Genomic DNA, 9,689 nt, shown 5'->3' on the forward strand with positions numbered 1-9,689 from the left:
TGACACATTTTACTGTATTTGACACCAGATTTCAGGGGCTGCGCTCCACTTCAGATGCCTTTGCATGTTTATGCCCAGTAAAACTTGGCAGCTTTTAAAGTCACACAAGATTCTTCATTTTATCAGGAAGATACTAGTCTTTGCCTCTAAGTGTTGCTTGCAAAAAAGGGGCTTCTGTGCTTCTCCTCTGGAAATGTCCAAGGTGGGGTATGTGAGTTGGTGCAAATACAATAGAGTGTGCTGGCACTTTAGAGTCTTCTTATTTGGTGTCAGGTTTAGTGGACTTTCCCCCTCTTTTTCACACCTGAAGACGTGGAAATATGAAAATGGTTGCAAAAAGGAGCTCATTGCATCTTGGGCAGCAGATGGCACAGTCTTGATGCAGGAAGAGAAATAACAGTGTGTGTGTGTTTGTGTGTGTTTAGTCGTTTAGTCGTGTCCGACTCTTCGTGACCCCATGGACCAGAGCACGCCAGGCCCTCCTGTCTTCTACTGCCTCCCGGAGTTGTGTCAGGTTCATGTTGGTTGCTTCGCAGACACTGTCCAGCCATCTCATCCTCGGTCGTCCCCTTCTCCTCTTGCCATCACACCTTCCTAACATCAAGGTTTTTTCCAAGGACTCTTTTCTTCTCATGAGATGGCCAAAGTATTGGAGCCTCAGCTTCAGGATCTGTCCTTCAAGTGAGCATTCAGGGTTGATTTCCTTTAGAACTGATAGGTTTGTTCTCCTTGCAGTCCAGGGGATTCTCAAGAGCCTCCTCCAGCACCACAATTCAAAGGCATCAATTCTTCGGCGGTCTGCTTTCTTTATGGTCCAGCTCTCACTTCCATACATCATGACAGGAAAAACCATAGCTTTGACTATTCGGACTTTTGTTGGCAAGGTGATGTCTCTGCTTTTCAAGATGCTGTCAAGATTTGTCATCGCTTTCCTCCCAAGAAGAAGGCGCCTTTTAATTTCAGGGCTGCTGTCTCCATCTGCAGTGATCATGGAGCCCAGGAAGATAAAATTTGACACTGCCTCCATATCTTCCCCTTCTATTTCCCAGGAGGTGATGGGACCAGTGGCCATGATCTTAGTTTTTTTGATATTGAGTTTCAGACCGTTTTTTGCACTCTCCTCTTTCACTCTCATTACAAGGTTCTTTAATTCCTCCTCACTTTCTGCCATCAGAGTGGTGTCATCTGCATATCGGAGGTTGTTGATATTTCTTCCGGCAATCTTAATTCCGGCTTGGGTTTCTTCCAGTCCAGCCTTCCGCATGATGTATTCTGCATATAAGTTAAATAAGCTGGGGGACAATATACAGCCTTGCCGTACTCCTTTCCCAATTTTGAACCACTCAGTTGTTCCATGACCAGTTCTAACTGTTGCTTCCTGTCCCACATATAGGTTTCTCAGGAGACAGATAAAGTGGTCAGGCACTCCCATTTCTTTAAGAACTTGCCATAGTTTGCTGTGGTCCACACAGTCAAAGGCTTTCGCATAGTCAATGAAGCAGAAGTAGATATTTTTCTGGAACTCTCTGGCTTTCTCCATAATCCAGCGCAAGTTAGCAATTTGGTCTCGAGTTCCTCTGCCTCTTCGGAATCCAGCTTGTACTTCTGGGAGTTCTCGGTCCACATACTGCTGAAGCCTACCTTGTAGGATTTTGAGCATAACCTTGCTAGCGTGTGAAATGAGTGCAATTGTACGGTAGTTGGAGCATTCTTTGGCACTGCCTTTCTTTGGGATTGGGATGTAGACTGATCTTTTCCAATCCTCTGGCCACTGTTGAGTTTTCCAAACTTGCTGGCATATTGAATGTAGCACCTTAACAGCATCATCTTTCAGCTACAACAGTGTGTAGCTGTTGGAAAACTAGCTCAACAGACTTCCTTTCACTGGAGGGTGTGTGTTGTCTCAGTCATTCCCAAGCTGTGTTGTCAGGAAGGGAAGAGCGGCAGCATCAGAGCCTGGAAATTTTATTTTTCCAGGTTACTTCTTCCTGAAGGTGTAATTCAAAAAAGCACAGTTTCCAAGCTGTGGGAAGCACATGAAACAACTGCTAATGTGCTCTAGAAAATACATGTAAAATGCAATTTCCTCTGCCACCCCCCACCCCCCGTACCAAACTCACACAGAAACAAGCCTGTTGTATCTCTGGCATGAGATTTACCCTGTTTTCCCCAAAATAAGACTTAACCTGAAAATAAGCCCTAGCAGGATTTTTTTTCAGGATGCTCATAATATAAGCCCTACTCCCAAAATAAGCCCCAGTGAAGTGAAACTCTGCCCATCACCATTGTACAGCAACCAGAAGAAAATGACATGACTGTAAAATAAAACATCCCCTGAAAATAAGTACTAATGCACTTTTTGGAGCAAAAATTAATATAAGACCTTGTCTTATTTTCATGAAAACACATTATGACTGCACCTACTCAGACCTTGCTTCCTTCCAATCCCTGGTCAGATCCAGGAAGGTTCTTCCCGTATTCTTTATGCAGTCTTTGGTGAATCATGTTTTTCAGTGTTTTATAACCTCTCTTCCCGCTGATGTTTCCAGCACTATATTCATTTACTCTGAAGAGCCAGCATGGTGTGAGTTTTGGCAGTTAATCTGAAGTCAAACAACGGTAAGCTTGTCTATGCCCCAAATATTTCTATGGTTGTGTGTTCATATCAGCTAATGGATAGCTCCCTGCTGGGACTCACATTTCGGAAGTGGATGATTGTTTGCTGACAAGATTGAGGTCAGAGGGCCCGGATGCCACTGAAAAGACAGCGCTTCAAAGGAACAACACTGGAGAAGATGAAACGGAGGCAGGCAGGTGGAACGGGGTTTTATTTCCTTGGAGACAAAGCCCACTTAACCAGTGGCAGGTGTTGGTGGTTTCCTCCACCTCTGACAGCTGGTGCGTCAGGCCCACCCTTATCCACTTGGCAGTGAGACACAGCTGATGTCTTCCTGGCAGGCCCCAAAATCCACAATCATTTGCTTGGCAAAGCTTCCCCCCTTTATGCCTGTCTCTTGCTTGTATGCTATATATATAGCTTCAGGTTTCTGCTTCTCTTCCAGAAAAGGATGGTTGTGTGAAAAGAACTGACCTCTGGAATCCGGGTTACTGTAGATGAGAGTTGGAAGCAACTGTTCCTGGTTTATTTCGAGACTGCCGGAAGCAGAAGCAAAGCACAAAGGATGGGAAACACCCATCCCTAGAACGATTGTAAAAGTATTTAGCATTCACTGTGTCTTTTGCATACTGAAAACACTTTCTGTATTCTCAGCCCGGATCTCCAGCCAATCTCAGTTCCCTAATGAATACACAACATACAGAAGCAGCAAAGTTGGCTGTCAGAAAAATTCTAAATTCCACATGGTAGCAAGAATTGCAGTAATAATGCAGAGAAATTTGTTCAAACTTTGAGGATGGTAAGATCTTTTCATTGTATGCTTGCAGGCATGTATTTGCTTTGTTTGTATTTCAGTGGAGATTTTTGAAAACGTGACCACCCTTTTCAGACATGCACCAACCAGCATACAGCTGTAGAGACCAGGGTCATATCCATTGCCCCCTGACATTTCTTTTATGACTAGAACCTTAGCTGAGGTTTCAAGTGGTGGGTGCCTGAGTATTGTTTAATCGTGACTCCCATCATCCGCAGACAATGGTCAGGAATGATGGGACAGGTACTCTTCCAAATGGGGATAGCTCAGTGGCTTAGATCTCTGGCTGAGGAGCCAGAGGTTGGGAGTTCGATTCCCCACTTTGCCTCCTTGACAAGCTGGACCGATGATCCACAGGGTCCCTTCCAGCTCTGCAGTACTAAGATGATAATGACAAATCTGATAACCAGAGACTGAGAAACCCTGAGCCTGTATGGCTTTGGAAGTAGTTTCAAAATGCCTTCTGTCTTGCTGTCTTCCAAATACCTACAATCCCTTCGTGAATGCAACACATATGCAAATGTTTTTGAACTTGTAAGTCCTGATCCTACTCCTTTTATACATGTTGACAGTATGCTAATTTATAAATGCCTGAAAATAGCTAATGTAAAGACATTCCTTGGGGAGCTTGAGTACTGGCTGATATAAACTGGATCACAAAAATGTACCATGTTCTCATTGCCAGAAGAACTGGCAAGCTCAAAGTATTTGGAAATAAATTCCTGATAAGTTTTTAATGTTTAATTATTTTTAAAATCACAAATATTTCAGCAGTAGGAGAAACAAAAGAACCCAGAACTATGAATAGCAGCTACATTCAAAGACAAGAAGAGGCAGGGCACCACAAAAGAGTAAGAAAGGAGAGAAAAGAGCTAATTAAGAAGCGTCCCTGAAGTCATGTTAGAAACAGACACGATGCTCAAGTGAGGTGATACAGTCTTAGAAAACAGTGACATGTCAGACGGAAAGCCAGAGAATAGATGAGAAGCAGCCTGCGGCAGCAAGCCGAGATATTTTATGAACAGGACAAAAAAGTGCAGGAACTTGCATTTGGTGTCCTATCTGGAGGGTATCCTAATCTAATTTTGCCCAAGCTAGCACCCTCCACATGTGCTAGATTTCATCTGGGAGTGGAAGTCCAACACATCAGAAGGGCACCAGGTTAGAGAATAATTCCCTAGGCACCTTGGCCCACTCAGTTTCCATTTTGATATGCAGAAACCTTTTTGACATTCAGCCAACACACCTAGGTCTGTGGCAGCCCTTTCCCACATGGTGCCCTGCAGATGTGTCAGGCTACATATAACTAGGGTGCCTGGGCTGATGTCCTATATCTGTCAAGAGTGCAGGTAAGGGGAAAAGTTGATTTACTGCATATTTTTTCCTTTTCAAAGTCCAACGAGTAACTGGGTAACTAAAATGATACTACAGTACTTCATAATAGTGGACTTTGGTGCCAAACAAACCACGGCACTTGTGCATTTTTGGCACTTTGGGGTACATAGTGACAGTAAGAATATGTCACTTAATATTTTACTTCAGAGAGAGATGTAAAGGGCGGCGGGGGGGGGCGCACACTGGTACTGTAGATGTTATCCATTTAAAGAAGCCCAGGTCACTGGGCTTCATCTCCAGATTTGCAGTTTTGCCACACATTTAAGAATTCACTGTTGAACATGCTGCTTGAAAAATAAATGTCTGGAAAACACATCTCTGAGAAAAAATGGACTGCTTTCCAGTTCACAGTCTACAATAAAGCGATTGACATACCAAAAGCATCATTCACGTCTAAACAGACTTAGACTTTTTCCCCAGTAAAAACTCCCCCCAAGGAAAATCTCTGGGAAAAGTGGGACTTGCCGTCCAGCATACATGGAGGGCAGTGACTTGGAGAAGCCTAACGTGTGATGTGATCAGTTATGATTTGGAGCCTTTCAACAGATGCAGAGTGTATGGTATGGTGGTCTTTGCCCACTAGAGTCCTTAGAAATGGCTGGCATGAATCAGTTCAAGGTGAGATTCCCCCGTCACTGGAATTCTCTTTTAGCTAAACTAAACGAGAAGATAATGATGACCGTCTGTAACTGAATGTTCACTCTCATCTCTTCAGGCTCAGACAACACTGTTGTAAGCTGTAGCTCGTGGCTAGTGATTTTGCTGTGGTGATGATACTACTATACCTCTGCATGGCCACTGCTTCCAAATTCTACCATCTTCCCTTGTGCGAAAAGGTGAGGTCCCAAACAGTTGAAAACTTGAATCGCATGTGCAGAATAAACTGTGCATGTGTGCATCTATTCTGCTAATGATGCATTTGCACAATGTGATCTGCTTCCCAGTCACAAAATTTCATTCTTTTTTTTAAGCTGGCCACAACAATACAGAGTCCTCTTGGATTTTGCTGGCAAACGGATCATGGTGTTTAAAATAGTAGATGATTCTCTCAGGGAGTCCATGGCTCTGTTCAAGGGAGAGAATTTCTCCGGCGTGCCTCAAGTCTGAGGGATCTCCTTGGAGGAAGGAGGGTGCCCATGTCTTCTGATCTGGAGCGGGCTCTGGATCCAAACCCGTTTCTGCTGGGATCAGAGCTCTCCCAGTCGGCACTCTCCACTTTCAGCTCCCGCAGAGCCGTGTGTAGCTGCAACAGCTTCTCCAGTAGCTGCTGGTCCTGGAGTTGCATTTCCAGCTGGATTAGAAAGCAAACAAGAAAAGAAGAAACATCTCTGTGTGTAATTAAAGATAAGCAGTGTGGTTGCATTGAATGTTTCATGTACATCCTTACTGAAATTCTGAAGGGGGCCAGGTCAACTAGAAATACTGTAGTCAAAGTTACTTTTTCTGGACAATAATTCCAGTAATAATTATAGTCAAAAATGTTATCTTTCCAACACTGGGGTATTGTCCCTTGATCTGCTGCCTCCTAACAATTGCAGTGAGTGATGGAATGAATTAGTGAAGAGTGCAAGTTGTAAACCAGGAAAGGACCTCACGGGTTCAAATCTCACCAAAGGTAAGAAAGTTAAAATCCTTTGTGTGTTTAAGTCCCAGTGAATGGTGGGGGCTTATTTCAGAGGGAACATGTGATGGAATGTGATGCACATCCTCAGGCATAGTCATCCCCCATCTAAAATGTGGGGATTGTAACAGTGGCCTACATTATAGGCTTGTTGTAAAGCTTTGCATAGATACCTTTGCATAGATACCCATTCTCCACAATGTAAGGGTGAAAACTGCCATGACATGACAAAGACCACTCTCTATTTATCCAACTGTTTATCATTTTCAGAAAGGTGGTGCCCAGTTGGAGACGGGCACAACTAATTTCAGGAATCAAGCTGCCCTATGCCAGTGAGCTCCCACCCATTTCTCTTCCTTGTGGCTGCCAGTTTCATTTGCAAGTAGGGTTGGCAGAACAAGGAAAATGGCATTTGTAAAAAAAGGCCTTTTTTAAAAAGGTTCATTCATATCCTGCTTTTCCTCCAGTGAACTCAAGGTGGGATATATGGATCTCCTCCTCACCTGTCTTACTGGCCAGGGTGCAATAAGGTAGCCACCCCATGTTGGCCAGTACATGAGTCCCATGGCTTGCTGGAGACTTGAATCTGGATCAACCAAGTTCCAAGTTGGCACTCTTAACTACTGCACTTCACAAAGTCCAAGAGGCTACTGTTGCTGCTGCAAGCCTCTATAAAGGTCTGTTTACACAGGTTGCGTTCTACACATCTGAAGAAGTTACAGTCCTAACAACCTTAACCTAACAACAGTAACAATAGCAACAACAACAACAATAATAATAGTGTGCCATCAAGCCACTTCTGATTATGGTGACCCTCTCTAGGGTTTCCTAGGTAATGAATACTCAGAAATGGTTTTCCATTCCCTTCTTCTGAGAGTGTGCCCTGGAATAGTGCAGCTTGCCCAAAACCGTACAGGCTGGCTCTTCTTCCTAGAGGCCTAGTAGGTAGTCAAACTCCCAACCTCTGGCCATGCAGCCTGGTACCCAACTCACTAAGATATCCACCAGTGTATGCCACATAACACCTGATAGTTTTAAAGGTACTTTTTCTGTTGAAATTTACGGCTGGGGGAAGACAACTGAACTGTTGGTCAGCTGGAAGCCCAGGGACAAAATCTAGAGATCGCATGCTTCAACTTTAGCCTCCAGATTTGGGGGTATCTGTTCATAGCAATCTAGTTCCATATCATTGTCATGGACCTGTCCTGTGGAACTTGGGATTTGTAGTTCAGTCATCTCTTCTCTGTCAGAACAGCCTACTGCATGCTGTCCCCTAAACTGCATCATTAGGACTCTGTAGCAGATAATGTAGATATACTTGTAGCCCCCGGCTGCAAGTATGTTAGTCCTTTCTTCCTTAGCCAAGATTAATGGAAAAGGGCTCTTTAAATCCCTTCCTAGCAGCAGAAGGAGAAAAGCAGGCTTTGGCTTTACCAGGTACTGAATGTGAACATGATTGATGTCATGATTGTTCAGCAACAATTGAGCATGTGGTTGCCATGGGGAAAAGCATGCTCAAAAAACCCAATTCTGCTTATGACAGAGGATGCATGTAGGGGTGGCCCAGAGATGTGAATAGCTATTCCAGATCCAAAATGTTTTGAAATCAAAGAAAGAATCCAGTCATTAAAAGCCATGACATATTTCTGATACGAACCATGGTGTAGGAAGACTTCTCTTACTCAATAAAGCGTTAAGATGGGATAGCTTGAGATATTTTTCATGGTCTCCCTTTCCAGGATGTTTCAAGGCCAACAGTGTGATGTAGCAAAGGTTGCTGACCTTTGATTGGAAAGACTTGGGATTTAAATCACCACTCGGATCACTGGGAGGCCTTGAGCAACTGACCCTCTCTTGGTCTAACTTAAGTCCCTCAGTTGTTCTACAAAGCAAACAGGATCATGATGTCATTTTAAGGATCTCACAGGAAGAGTGGAATGCAAGTTGGACAGACAGAAGATCCAGTAGGCCAGCTGGAGATGTTCATTGACATGGCTGTGAGGCTTGCCACCCTGATGCATGGCAGTTTTTTCTCCTCCTGCACTTGTAACTGGTTGCGACTGGGGGAAGTTTGTCATGTAATGCACTGTCCATTATAGCAGTGATTGGAAAGCTTCACCTGTTGAATGCATGCCTGTTGTGCAACCCCAACTGGCACAACAGCTCTGGCACATAAGGGAGAAAAAACATAGTAAGACCTCTCGATTTGTGAGCTGCTTATGTCAGACCTACCCAAAGGGAGACAGACTTTGGCTAGGTATGGGATAATGGGTGAGTTTTCCTTCTTCCACACTCCAGTTTTCTTTAAAAAACCACAAGTTCTTTCCATCCTGACTACAAAGCAAAGTATGAATTTATATAAGTTATTCTCAAATGGACTGAAGTGACCTCCCTGACCCCATTTCCACTTGCCAAATTGAACAGGTACAGATCTTCCTGCATAGAGAGAGAGAGAAGACTCCCTGCCATACAGGCGTGAAAGCGAAGCCTTCAAGTAAAAGAGAGAAACACATCCTAGCACTCCAAAGCCATTTTTGAACACTCAAAAGCCTGGTCATGGGTACAGAGCATTCCCCATTTTTCTATTTTTTGACATTTCTTCACCCTGAATATAAGGAAACTGTGCATTTCGGGCAAAATTCTTATCAAGCTGAGACAAAAAAACCCACCCAGTTTTGACTTACCAGCTCTTTCCTTAGCCATTCCAGAGCTTGTTCAATATGCACACTTTGCTCTCCTTCCAGTTGCATGCTGCAAACTTGGAGCTTTAGCGATACCACGCAGTCCGGTTGGCCAGCAGCAGGGAGAACATGGGCCTTTGAGTGACACAGGCCACCTCCTCTTTCTCACCACTGCTTACCTCCTTTGCTGCCTCCTCCTCCTGGTAATTCAAAGCGTGATCAGGCAGCTACGCAGTCTCTCTGCCACGCAGTAGCACTGTGCGGCTGGCAGAACAGAAGCAACTGGTGACTCGCTTTTGAACATGAAAGCCTGTGTAGGAACGGCCATTCTTCCCTCTTCTCTCCCAGCCTTCAGGACACTGTTAACCGGGCAGAAGAGACTATGGGGTTTGTCCTTTCCAAGCTACACGTGACCCAGGGAACCCACAGGAAGGGGGAGTGGGGAGAAAGAGGCCATGTTTTGGCTGAAATGGTCAAGATGTAAAAGAAGGCAAAGAAGCAACAGAAAGAGTCTCTTTTTGTTCTTGTTCTTGTCGTTTCTCCTGGGAAACTCAGCAAGTC

General features: G+C 44.3%; 1 long non-coding RNA gene across 1 annotated transcript; it reads right to left on the reverse strand.

The window, feature by feature from the left end:
* Positions 1 to 4,157: 4,157 nt before the first annotated feature.
* Positions 4,158 to 9,689, reverse strand: LOC110070434 (uncharacterized). Its single transcript, XR_002299036.3, has 2 exons — positions 9,132 to 9,689; positions 4,158 to 6,117 (listed from the first exon to the last, which is right to left on the reverse strand). It is a non-coding gene; the product is annotated as an uncharacterized LOC110070434 (long non-coding RNA).

The sequence above is a fragment of the Pogona vitticeps genome, chromosome 4 (genome assembly GCF_051106095.1).
Source record: "Pogona vitticeps strain Pit_001003342236 chromosome 4, PviZW2.1, whole genome shotgun sequence".
Lineage (NCBI taxonomy): Eukaryota > Metazoa > Chordata > Lepidosauria > Squamata > Agamidae > Pogona > Pogona vitticeps.